Source organism: Dasypus novemcinctus, chromosome 10 (genome assembly GCF_030445035.2).
Source record: "Dasypus novemcinctus isolate mDasNov1 chromosome 10, mDasNov1.1.hap2, whole genome shotgun sequence".
NCBI classification, from domain to species: domain Eukaryota; kingdom Metazoa; phylum Chordata; class Mammalia; order Cingulata; family Dasypodidae; genus Dasypus; species Dasypus novemcinctus.
In genome coordinates, this window is record NC_080682.1 from 46,324,871 (window position 1) to 46,339,132 (window position 14,262).

The window sequence follows — 14,262 nt, forward strand, 5'->3', positions numbered from 1 at the left end:
CCTTGTCTCCAAGTCGCCCTGAGGCTCCACTAGAGCAGAGCCGCGCCTTAGCCCGGTCAGCTGGGGCGCCTAGCACAGCTCCTGGCACCCCCCTTGTGCTCAGAGTTAGCGCAGCCAATGAGCTAGGCAAGTGGGAGAGCTGAACCGCCAACCTTTCCTTTCCATCCCCACCTCAGAGACCTCGAGCAAGCGGAGCACGGAGGCTGGGTGTGACCCGCCGAGGGCTGGGCTGTATTGGCTCAGCACGTGCACTCTGGCCCTAGCGACCTGGGTTCGAGTTCTGACTCCCCCACATAGTAGCGGCGTGAGCTGGAGCAAGTTACTGAGCCTGTCCTATCACCCGCCTGGTGGGCCGTGCTGGACAGGGCTTTGGAAACGGGGTCCCCTCCACCTGGGCCAAGGCTTCTCAGGCTCCGCCCACAGGCAAGGCAGCTGGGGTCCTCGCAGTCTGCCCCTTAATGCTTCTCCCCTCTCAGACACCGCTTGTGGGCGGCTTTGTGCTCCTGCCTTGCCAAATGCAGAAAGCCTTGTTAATAATGAATAGGCCCCTGTCTGCCTTACTTAACACTGAGGCTCCCAGCAGATGCACAGCCCTTTATAAATGATCCGGCCCAGCTGATTAGGCCCCGCGGGGTGTGTTCCTGCAGCCAGCCTCTTGTTCCCCGTAATGGAGTCATAATGTTAATGTGATTTCAATTAGGGCCACGTTACGCAGCACAGGTGCGGGAGTGAGCCTGCAGGCCGGGAGGACTCCGCAGGGACTCATTTTCCTGGGAAAGGTGAGTGTGTTTCCAAAGTCTCCTCCGACCTCAGGAAAAAAGCAAGTCACCCCTAGCTAGAAGGAAGCTGGGAAAGCAGAGAAGGGAGCCCCCCACTTCCTGCCCTTCAAGAAGCCCTGACCTGGGTTGCTTTTTCAGACTTGAATAGCAGGTAGACTCCCTTTACAGCAGAAACATGTGTCCAGGGGGCCCCTGGGGCCCCCAGGCCCAGAGCCTCATTTTGAGAAATACCATCCCAAGAACCAAAACCTTCAGTCTAGGGAAATGTCTTTCTATTGTGAATTATCACTGCAAAGGAGGGCATTGTCTTGATAACTTAAAAAAAAACTCATATGGATACAGGGCTCACAGTGTGCTAGAAACAATTCTTGGTGCTTTAAGGGTAGGAACCCATTTCTTAGATTTTATCCTCAAAATGAAAGCAGGGAATGAGCCCTGCTTCAATCAAGATGGCAAATAGATGGGCCCTGAATCGCAACAGAATTGCAACCCCTGCTCTCCAGTTCATTGGACTCACCCAGGACAACTAACAAGGAAATGATACTGGCCAACGACCATCCCAAGAACTGAGAGTCTACAACTGCAAGCAAGAGAGCCCCATCCATCAGCCCCGTGGGACTGAAGACCCACCCCTCAATTAGATGTGGAGTGGGCATCACCATCCCATAATCCTCAGGGTTGGGGAATGAACTAGGGACTAGAGTGGATTTACTGGTATTCTACTATAGACTTATTGTGATTCTAGAAGTAGAAGAAATTACATCATTGATGTGGAGGCAGTGACCACTGGAGGTTCTGAGGGTAGGGAGAGTGAAAAACAGGTGTATTGTGAGGGAATTTTCAGTACTTGGGAATTGTCCTGAATGACATTGCAATGACAGATATAGGCCGTTCTATATCTTGCCATAACCTACAGAATTGGGTGGGAGAGAGTGTAAACTACAATTTACGCTTAGTGGCAATACTCCAGTACATGTTCCTCAATTGTAACAAATGTACCACACTAATAAAGGATGCCATTAAGATGGGAAGATGTTGGAGAGGTAGGGAGCAGGACATATGGGGATCTCCTATATTTTTTATGTAATGTTTATGCAATCGCAGTATCTTTTAAAAAATAAAAAATATATTTTTAAAAAATGGCAAATAGAGAAGTATCAGGGCACCATCCCCCCAACAGAAACATTGAACAATCAGCAAGAACTGGCAGAAACATCTTTCTCAAAACTCCAGAAAAATGGTTAAAGGATTGCGATAAGAGGGTGAGTGCCAAGTTAAGGTAAAGTCCACTTTAAAGGTTAGGATCTCATGGCACCTTGGCTGGCCCTCCTGTCCCCGCTCACCACAGCCCGCCTGCACTCCCAGTGCGACTCCCTGGTCCTGGTTCTGGAGGGAGCAGAGTAATTCTCCTGCACATAGTAGGAACACATATGTCTGGCCCCATGTCTCTGGTGGTGGCCCAAGGCACTCAGCACTCATAACTTGCCCTGTAAGTGGAAGGCGGCTCACAGGGTCCTGCGGCACACTGTGGGAGCACAGTCCCGTGGCTGCCCAGGGCAAGGGCTTGCTGGCCGGAGGACACGCAGTGCAGGGCCCAAGAGCCTGAGAACCTGGGGAAGGGGCCACTCATACCCATGTAAGTGGGGGAATTCCTAAGGCCAAATGCGCAGCCCAAAGCAAGACACTGTGCAGAAAGGACCGGGGGGCCCCTACACTTTGGTCTGAGGCTATTTTCTAAACTCACTGTACAGATAAAGCCTGAAGGAGAATACTAGCACAGGTCAATCTGAAAAGATTGGGAAAGGGATTTTCTTTTTTCCTTCTTTTATTATTTTTTGTTAACTCCCGGCATTCAAAGAATGCTCTATCGTAACACTATCTGGAGACTAGCTTAAGGACAGACACCTCAGAGTCTAAATTCCAGCATATTATAAAAATGTACAGGTTTCCAGTAAAGATTACAAAACATACACCAAAACAGGAAGTGATGACCCAGGCAAAGGAGAGAATAAAGCATTAGAAACTATCAATGAGAAGAATCAGACCTGAGACATTCAAGACAAAGACTTTAAAAATGCTCCTAAATATGCAGAAAGATCTAAAGGAAAATACAGACAAAGAACTAAAGGAAATCAGAAAAACGATAGACAAACACAAAGAGAAAATCAATAGAAATTGTGAAAAGAAACAAACAGAGCTGAAGACCAAAGTAACAGGAATTAAAAATTCCCTAGGGAAATGGATGGTGCTTAAGCAGCTGAGCACTCGCCTCCCACATGGGAGGTCCCAGTTTTGGTTCCCAGTGCCTCCTAAAGAAAATATAATAATAAACAGGCAATGAGCAGACAATGAGTGCAAACAATGAGCAAAAACAACAAGCAAACAGACAAGGGGGACATCTTAGGAGGGCAAGAGAAAAATAAGTTTAAAAAAAAATTCCTAGAGGGGTTCAACAGTAGATTAGAACTGGCAGAAGAAAGAATCAGTGAACTTGAAGATGAGGCCATTGAAATTAGCCTGAGAAGAAAAAATAATGCAGAAAAATGAACAGAGTCTCAGGAACTTGTGGGACACCTTCAAGCATATCAATACATGGATTGTGGGAGTCCCAGAAGGCAAAGAAAGAGAGACAGGAGTAGAGAGAATGTTCAAAGAAATAATGGCTGAAAACTTTCTAAATTTAATAAAAGCCATGAGTATGCACATTCTAGGTGCTCCACGAACTCTAAACAGGATAAACCCAAATAGACCCATACCTCACCATGTTTTTATAAAACTATTGAGTGCGAAGATAAAAGAGAATTCTGAAAGCCACAACAGAGAAGCAATATGTCACATTCAGGAGACCCTCAATACGATTGAGTACCAATTTCTCATTGGAACCATAGAGGCAAGAATGTAGCAGAAAAATATATTTAAACTGCTACTAGCCAAAAATTGTCAATCAAGAATTCTATATCCAGCAAAACTGTCTTTCAAAAATGAGGGATCTCTTAAGACATTCCCAGATTTTGAAAAATGTTGAGACTTTGTCACCACTGGAACAATGCTATAAGAAATGCAAAACAGGGAAACGGACTTTGGCCCAGTGGTTAGGGCATCCGTCTACCATATGGGAGGTCCGTGGTTCAAACCCCGGGCCTCCTTGACCCGTGTGGAGCTGGCCATGCGCAGTGCTGATACGCGCAAGGAGTGCCGTGCCACGCAAGGGTGTCCCCCGCGTGGGGGAGCCCCACGCGCAAGGAGTGCGCCCGTGAGGAAAGCCGCCCAGCGTGAAAAGAAAGAGCAGCCTGCCCAGGAATGGTGCCGCCCACACTTCCCGTGCCGCTGACAACAACAGAAGCAGACAAAGAAACAAGACGCAGCAAATAGACACCAAGAACAGACAACCAGGGGAGGGGGGGAAATTAAATAAATAAATAAATCTTTAAAAAAAAAAAAAAGAAATGCAAAACAGAGTACGTGGTTGACAGGAAAGGACACTAGACAATTAACACATGCCACATGAAGAAATAAAGATCTCCAGTAAAGATAATGATTTGAGTAAATATATATGCCAGTACTATCGTATTTTTTGTTTGTAACCCCACTTTTTGCTTCCTACAGGATCTAAAAGGCAAATGCATAAAATGTAATGATAACTCATGGTTTGGGACTCATAATGTACAAATATGTAATTTGTGACAAGAACTAGATAAAGGTGAGGGGGATAGAGGGGTATAGGAACAGACCAAAGTGATACAACAGTTGCATAATTAATGTTCCTGAAAAGAAAAATAGAACAAAGGGAACAACTATGAAAACTATGAACAACTGTGAAAATTCAGACACTATAGGGAAAATACTTTCCTGAAGTAAAGACTGGAAACCAAAGATATAAAACTGATACAGAACCATAGGCACTGAGCATATTCTGATGAGGTTCCTGAACTTTGATGCTGATGAAATACTCACAGATCATCAGGCAGGAATCTCAAGTCACAAGAATGGAGGAAATCATGCTGGCTGCAGACTTCTGTCTAGAGACATATAGTGCCAGATTCAGTGGGGCATCTTCTAGGAGATTCTGAGGATAGAAGGTATGACTCATGCATTTTACACCCAGATGTATTTCCTTTAAATGTAGAGCCCACAGACAGGCATTCTCAAGCATTTAAGAATGTAGAGAATGAGTACCTCTTAGTTCTTGAAGCAAAGTTGGGCAATGAGATCCAGTCAATGAAAGGATTTACCAAAATAAGTAACTCATAATGTAGAAGCCAGGATAAAAATATTGGTGATAAGCATTGAATCCATTTAAGTACAGAAATAAAACTCTTTATAAATTTGGAGCATAGAATATGGTATAAATGTTCTAAACATGAACAATAAAGGTAATAATACTAATATAATTAACTAGTATTGTGAGGCAGAGAAGAGATGAGAGGAAGTGCAAATGTGCTAATTTCCTCATTTTTCACAAGAGTCAATAGATATGGGATAAGTTTGAGAAAATGTCATGTTAAAAATAACATAATTATCCCAACCTCATAATTAAGATTTTACAATAATTATATTTCTAAACTTTAGAGGGCTTGATTGGAAATAACATCTCTTGTGGTTTAAAAAAAATGTATTTATCTAAAATTTAGCAATTTCTTCCATTTTGATATAACTTATTTAAAAAACTTTTATTTTGAAGTAATTGTAAATTGATAGAAAATTTGCAAAGATAAACAAAGGATGTTCCCATTTCCCTAATGTTAACATCTTACATAACCATAGTGCATATATTGCTGCATTAACACTGGTATAGCACCATTAACTAAACCACAGACTTTATTTGGATTTCCCCAGTTTTCTCATGAATGTCCTTTTTTCTGTTCCAGGATCCAGTACAGGACACCGCATTGCATTGAGTTGTTGGGCCTCCTCAGTCAACTCAAATCTGTGACTGTTCTTCAGTGCTTCCTTATCCTTCATGACCTTGACACCTTGAAAGAATTCTTGTCAGTTCCCCCCAGCATGGGACATGACTCCTGGGGATGAACCTCCCTGGTGCCAAGGGATTACTACCAAGCACTGACTGGTGATACAACTAGAAAAAGACCTTGAATAAAAAGGGAAATGGTAAAGACAAATGAGTTTATATGGCTAAGAGACTTCAAAATGAGTCAGGAGTTCATCAGAGGGTCACACTTATGCATGTCTCAGCAGGATTCCAGAGACAGCCAAAGCATTCAACCCCAGCTACTTGTGCTCCTGAGGGCTATGGAAACATACATGTTCTACAGTCATGACAGATGGCTCTGGAGCTCATTGCCTTGCCAGTGGGCCCGACTTTGGAATTTGTGCTCCTGATTGTGATGGAGGTGGACTCAGATGTGACCTCTCTATACATGCATCTTCTGTCACTTTTTCTGAACCTGTGATTGGCACTGAGACTTGTGTATGATCAGGAGACTTGAATCTCTGGACTGTCCATGTGTCAGCTGGGTCCTGAGCCTCAGCAGAGTTGCAACACCTACTCTTTGGTTCATTGGCCATACCCAGGTCAGTTGACGGGGAGGTGAGAATGATCAACCATCACACCAGGGAACTGAGAGTGTCTACAACTGCAAGCAGGAGAATCTCATCCATCAGCCATGTGGGATCTAAGCCCCCTCTTGATTTAGAGATGGTGTGGACATTGTCATCCAAGGGTCCAGAGGATGGAGGAATATAATATGGATTGGGCTGGACTTGCTGGTATTCTACTATAGAACTATTGTGATTCTAGCAATGGAAGGAATTTTATCATTGATATGGAGATGGCGGGCATGGGAGTTTCTGCAGGCAGGGAGAGGGAGGAAAAGGCGTGATATGCAGAGTGGTTCAACAATGGCAGCAGAGGAATACTGATATAGGATGTTATTGACAGGATATATATGGTTGTCAGGGAGTTATACAGGGCATATGCCCAGGGTATATAGTAATGTCTAGATATACTCATAGTGGAAACAATTAAAAACAACAGCTGGGGGGAGTAGAGGGCCCCTGGCCGGGGGGTCACTGCCGTGGACCCTGGGGGAGCAGCGGCAGTCCCCCAGGTGCAACGGCAAGAACCAGGAAGGAAGGAGGGCCCAACAGTGGGCTCCTGATACTAATGGCTATGCTTTTGAGCCTATACACCTGCAATAAGAACAAGGCCTAGAGTAGCACTGTGCCTGGGAGTTTCCTTCTGACAGCCTTCATGTTACTCAAATGTGGCCACTCTCACAGCCAAACTCAGCATGTAGATGCAGTGCATTCCCCCCAGTGTGGGACATGACACCCGGGGATGAGCCTCCCTGGCACCGAGGGATCACTACCACATACCAGCTGAAGATGCAACTAGAAAATGACCTTGAATTAAAGGTTCAATACGGATCAGCAGAATATCCCTGTCTACATATAATAACATGACTTCAAAATGCTGTTTGACCTAATGGAAGGGGGAAATGGAAAGGAGAAATGAGATTATAAAGCTATGAGTCTCTAAAAAAGAGTCTGGAGGTTGTCAGAAGGAATGCTCTTATGCACAACTGAGCAGAGTCTAAGAGACAGATAAAGTAGATACAACCCCAGTTATTGGTTCTTTTGAGGGATAAAGAGACCCACGGGTTCTATGGTCATGGCAGATGGGGTTCACTGCCATGTCAGATGGCCCTTCTTTGGAGCTGGTGTTTCTACATGATGGAATTGGACTCAGAGGGGATCTCTTCTCACAAGACTTGCATGCTACTTTATTGGAATTGTAGTTGGTGCTGGGGTTTAAGATATATTTAGGGGATTTGAATCTCTGGACTGATAATATGACACCCAGGCCCAGAGCCTCAACAGACTTCAGCTCCTACACTTTGATTTATTGGACTTACCCCACTCAGCTAACATGGAGTTGAAGAAGGTCAACCACCACACCATGGAGCCTAGAGTGTCTACAACTGAAAGCAGGAGGAGTGCATCCAGTATCCATGTGGAATCTAAGCCCCCGCTTGACATAGATGTGCAATGGACACAACCAATCCAATGTCCACAGAGAAAATGTGGAATGGGTGTAGGAAGGGTAGCCATGGTGGCTGCTGGGTTTGGGGAATGGGAGGAAGAGATGAGATGTGGAGGCGTTTTTGGGACGTGGAGTTGTCCTGGGTGGTGCTTCACGGACAATTACGGGACATTGTAGATCCCCCCAGGGCCCACTGGATGGAACGTGGGAGAGTGTGGGCTATGATGTGGACCATTGACTACGGGGTGCAGTGATGTTCAGAGATGTACTTACCCGGTGCAATGGATGTGTCACGATGATGGGAGAGAGTGTTGCTGTGGGGGGAGTAGGGGGTGGGGGCGGTGGGGTTGATTGGGACCTCATATTTTTTTAATGTAATTTTTAAAAATAAATAAATAATTTTAATTAAAAAAAAAAAAAAGAAACAGATTCCCGTGCCTCTGACAACAACAGAAGCAGACAAAGAAGAAGACGCAGCAAATGGACACAGAGAACAGACAACTGGGGTGAGGGGGGGAAGGGGAGAGAAATAAATAAATTAAGTAAATCTCTTTAAAAAATGTAAGGGCAGAAATTACATTTAAAAAAAAAAGGCATGGTATGGGGCATTTTCGGGTCTTGGAATTGTCTTGAATGATATTGCAAGGACACATGCCAGGACATTGTATATCCTGCCATAACCCACTGGATGGGCTAGGGGAGAGTGTGAACTACAATGTAAACTATGGTCCATGTGGTGTGGCAGTGCTCCAGGGTGTGTTCACCAAATGCAATGATTGTGCCACACTGATGAAAGGGGATGTTGATGCGGGGGGAGTGGGGGTGGGGTGGGAAGTAGGGTATATGGGAACCTCTTATGTTTTTTAATGTAACATTTTATGTGATATATTTATCTTTTTAAAAGACAATAAAAAACAAAACAAAACAAACAAAAAAGAATCTAGAATAGAGGTTAACAGGGGTTGGGGATAGAGAACGGATAGTTAAGGCTTAGAGTTTGGAACAAAGGAAATTATTGGTAATGCATAGTGGGGATGGTAGCACAATATTGTGAATTTAATTAACGACATTGAAATATGTATCTGAATGTGGTTAAAGCTGGATTTGTTAGATTGCAATGTAGTAAAGGAATAAAATTTTTAAAAATCTATGTAACTGTACTGCATAAACAGTGAACCCTAAGTTGAACAATGGGCTACAGTTAATAGTACAATTATAAAAACATGCTGTCATCAACTGTAACAAATGTTCTACACCAATGCAAGGTATTAATAATAGGACATATATGGGAATCCTGTATTTTATACGTGATTGTTGCATAAACCCACAACTTGTCTAATAAAGAATAAAAACCAAAGGGGAAAAAAAAAGTTCTGGCCAGGTATTTTATGGAATGCCCCTTGATTTTGGCTTCTCTAATGTTTTCTCATAACTAGACTGAGACCATAGATTTGGGGGAAGAATACTATAGAGGTAAAAGTAGTCTTATTGTATCACATCAAGAGGTACATTATATCAGCATGACCTTGATCACTTGGTTAAGGTGGTAGCTGCCAGGTTTCTCTGCTGTAACATTAAGGTTTTTCACTCCCCATACTCTTTTTGGTAGAAATGTGTCACTAAGTCCAGCCCTTATTTAGGGAATGGGGAATTAATCTTCACCTCCTGGAGAGAAGAATTTCAAAGAATTTGTGGACATATTTGAAAACCACACCAGTAATTAATAAATAAGGCAAGCAATTTTTGGAGAAGTAATTCGGGGCTCTTCATCAGTAGAGCTTTCCTGCAGCAATTATTACTGTGATGTTCTGATGATGATTTTCTATTTCCCTCATTTATTATTTGGAATTCTCTAAAGGAAGATTTGTCCCTTTTCCCCCATTTATTTATTTAGTCAATCATTTGTTTATATCAGTGTGACTTTATGTATATTTATTTTATCCTTTGGGTTGTACTCCAATACTATCATTGTTTATCTTGTGGATTAAATGATTCCAGCCTTGGCTACTGGGAGCTCTTTCAGTTTGCCTTCTGTGTTCTTTGGACATACCTCCATCTTTTTTAAATTTTTAATTTTTGGTAAGTGTTTCTTTCTGCTATTGCAAGATGTTCTAGGCTCAAATTATATTTTCTATTTCATCCCTAGAACCAACCTTTTCTCCACAGAGCCCTGGTTACTTTTATTTTAATGTATATAGAAACCAAGATCTGGGTATTGGAGTGCTCAGTGTTACTGCAGCTTCACGGCTTCTAGGCCTCAGTAGACAGAGCTTGGAAATAAACGCATGCATACTAACCTCTGTGTACACACATAAGTTTATTTGTTTCTATATCTATCTGTATAGAGAGAGATATATATATAAACAAGCAAGAGTTCATACTGACAGAAAAGGAGCTGACCTAAGTAACTCTGGAAAACTGTTTTGATTGGATTTTGCATGGATAAAGAGGAAATGCTCAACACAAATACTATACTCTTCTTTGTAGTTTTGTTTCTTAGAGGGTCTAGGTTAGCAATCCTAAAACTACTTTACATGTATAATAGGCTTTAAAAATAATTAAATATATTATAGCTGATGAGAGCCAGGTTTTTCACTGTCCGTGAAAGAAGTTAAAATAAAGAAGGGAATAGACTAGAAAGAACCCTCTAATGCTAGACTCGAGTCAGAGATGTCATTATGAACTCCAGCTAGTCTAAATTTCAGACTTGTGAAGTAAACAAACATTGCTGTTTTAAGCCAATACATTTTAGGGTCATTTGTTACACAGCAATAATAACTGGAACAGACGTTGCAAAGAGTGGGAGGGCACGGGTTGGGATACACTTCTCATGCTTGGGGACCCTGGGGACCCACTGAGCCACCTGTTCCTCATTCCCGTGGGATTCTGCCCTAGGGGGTAATTTTCTCCAAATGTCCTAGTGCAGGTAAAGAGAAAGCTGAGAATTAACTCATCTAGGGTTGGAATTTCACAGGTTAGTGCAAAAGATAAGAGAGCAAGGGAATTCAGAGTGTGGGCAAGAGTGTCACTGAAAGGGTGGAGCATGGAGTCTAAGTTGGATACCAAAAAAAGAGGAGGTGGAAGATGGTTCCCAGAAAGGAAACACAGAGCAAGGTCCAACACGGAGACGCCAGTGAAGCTGAAGGGTGGTTGTCAAGACAGAAACCCAGGACAGTGGGACTCCCGGAGAGGCTGCCCGAGCGGTCTTGGCCAAGGGCAGGGCGCAGATCCAAGTCTTGGTGAAGACTTTCTCCTACTGGCTAACTGTCTTGCAAACTTTGGCCTCTCTAACCTCAACATCTGGACACCCCCAGACCCTTCTCTGCACACACCACCCCCACACACACCCTCCACACCCCCACGGGCTCCCCCATCATAGATGAATCTCACAGTCAGGAGGGACTTTTGGTGCATGTCCAAGGCCTTCTCAGGCTCACTATTTCTGCCCCACCTTCAGAAGGTAAAATGGGAGCTCAGCAAGGTTAGCAGGACATCCTGGGGTCATGCGGCAAGCCCATGTGTCAGCAGAAATAAGAGCCAGTGAGAGGGGCGGGGACCGCGGAGGAAGCCCCAGAATGCCTGCTCTGTGATATGCCAGGCGCCAGCTAGGAGGGGCAGGCTTCCCCTTCCCGACCCCGCTCTCCACGCATCCGGGCTGCAGGGTCCAGGGGTGGTGGCCCGGGACACTTGGCAGCCTGTTAACTTAATCCTCGCCCAGCTTGGGGGAGCTGGCCGTCACCGCGTTTCCGAAGCAGCTCGGGGCTGCCGGGGAAGCAGCTGGACCGGCCCAGCTGTATTTTCCCTTCCACTCTCTCCCTCCCACCCCCAGCAAGGAAAAAGGAAGAGGAGAATCAAAAGGAAGTCCAGAGAAGGGAAGGCAGTTTTACGAGCCAGGTCTGCCAAGCCAGGCCACCCGGAGTGGGGCCGCCTGGGAGGCGCGAGGTGCCCCGAGGAAACCCCGGTAAGCCAAGGTGGATTTTGATGGGCGGGGAAGGGAGCGGGGCTGACACCGCCCCTGGGGGTGGGGAGGTGGAGAGGCGGGGAGAAGATGCGGGGTCTGTGCTCACGGATGGGTCTCAGTGAACTTCTCAGAGGCTGCCCTGCAAGGGAGGGGGCGGCCAAGAGGCAGCCAGCGAGGGGCGAGGCAGCTGGAGTGGAGGCCGCCAGGTGGGCGGGCCTTGCCGCGCCCCCTCCCCCGCCTTAGCCAGGGCACTCACCCGTATCATCACGCCTGGTGCGCATCTCCCCCGGTCTGGCCCACTGGCTGGCCCACTCACGCATGCTTCCATTGGCTCGTTCATTCATTCATACACCCTCTCCTTTTCTCCCTCCCTCCCCATCCATTCGCTCACACGTATTCCTTGGCTCCTCCATTCAAACCTCCAGCGTCCCCTGGGTCCCTAGGAGAGCTCGGCCCTCTGCTAGGAACTGGATAAATGATGACCGACACATCTCAGTACCCAATTCGAGGAGTTTAGTCTAAAAGGGAGACAGACAAAGAGAGAGACCTCCCCTGGCCCACCTGTGACATCCCGCCTGGGGGTCCCAACCACAGCCTCCTGCTTTGGCGCAGACCCTAAGAAGCCTTCCCGCGTCAGAGGTCTTGGTAAGCAGCTGGCTCTTGTCTGGGAGGGCCCAGAACTGGCCGGACTCCAAGCCCTCTTAGGGCCCCACCTGCCCCTGGGCAGCCGCTCATCTCCGCTCCCAGCCTGTCTCGTCACCTCACTCTCCTCTGCAGAAGGAAGGAGCCTGACCCCTCAGCCCTGCAGCGTCTAAAACCCAATCCCCCCATCTGGACGGGGCTCTCTGGCGTTGACCACATCCCGGGGTCAAGTTACTCCAGAGAAACGGGGGCCCAGGGAGGGCAGCAGTCTGACTTTTCACTCATATCCTTCCACATTCTCTAAAATTTTGAAAGAGTCCGTGTATTATCAGTGAAAAAATAAATATAACGAAGGCTTACGCTAAAACCCTTCCATTTCCTCCCCTTCCAGACACGGCACAGATCCGCCTGGGCAAGGTGGGACTCGAGCCCTTGTCCTTGCGTCAGTCTTGATGACATCCCCCAGGGCCTGGCCCGTGGCAGGAGCTTCCCCCCACGGCCTCCACATCCGCAGCCCTGGACAGCAGCTGGACCTGCCTCCCCTCCCCCGCACGCCCAGCTGCTGGGGTCCAGCTCCTGGGAGCCCAGGGCCCTCCCTGAGTCATCTCAGAGCCCCCTCCCCACCTGCAGATGCAGACCCACACTCCTACCCCACCCCCTGGGGTGCTTTACACATCCCTTAGTCAGTGATTAAGACATATTTGCTAAATAATAAATGAGTGCAAACTCCCAGGTCCAGGAAACCGGAGAGCCTGGCTGGCCCTGGCTGTCTGCAGCTTCCCTAGCCCCCCCCCCCAGGCTGCCTGCAGGCTGCTCCGAGTGGGAAGAAGGAGCAGGATGGGGCATGGGGCAGGGGAGAAGCTGCTGAGCTGGTGGATCTCATGCACGGGGTGGTTGGTGTTTCCTTTGCAAGTTGCCAAGACTGGGAGAGATGGCACCAGGCGATGGAGTATCTAGGAAGGAGGAGAAAATAAGGGGGGGTTAGACTGAGTCCCTGGAGGGGCTTCCGGAGCATTGCTCTGGCCAGGCCACGGAGGTGACTGCAGTGCCCTGCTCCGATCCCATGCTCCCCACCCGCCACGCGGCAGGGCCTGCAAGCACACGGGGCCCACGCCAACCCGTCCACATGCACAGAGGCTTCCGGCCTGTGTGCTGCGGCCCCAACCCCATGGCCCAAGCGAGCTCCCTCCCTGCTGTGTTCAACTTGCCGGCCCCCAGACGTTTCGCAGTTCACGGGAGCCCTTTGCCCCGTCTGCAGTTGTCCTCCGGAGCCTCTTGGGGATCCGGTCACAGGATCACTGGGGACCTGGTGGACAGCTCCAGGCTGAACTCCAGGTCTGAGCGTCAAACTGTGGGGCTGAGATGGCTTGTTCCAGGCCGAACCCAGTTCTGGCTCCAGAAATCGTCCCCTGCCTGCACTCCAGGGCAGAGGAGGCTCAAGGGGGAAGTTGTAGGCATCGAGGCTCCAGTTGGAGTCCTGGAGGGAAAGGTGTGGACGGGGGACCCTTCCAGGGGTACAGCTGAAGAAAGAGTTCTACCCAGAGCCAGAGGCTGATTTCAAACCCAGAAGGCCTGTTCGGGATTATCTTGTCCGGGGGCACACAATTTTAGATTTTAGGAACCAGGAAAAAAGCATAAAAACAAAGAGGGGAGGGGTCTCACAAAACATGATTGCCATCTACTAGCCCTTATTTCATGAAATCAAACAAACTGCAGTCTTTAATGCCAAGAATGTAAGAGGAAGGCGGACATGATTTCAAGATAACGGGCAGTTCTTTCCATGTTTGAAAACGTTTGATTTTTTGGAAAGCTCCGTATATGGTGCTTGTTGTCCTTAGTTGGTGATAAAAAAAAAGTCATCCCTGACTAGCTCTAGT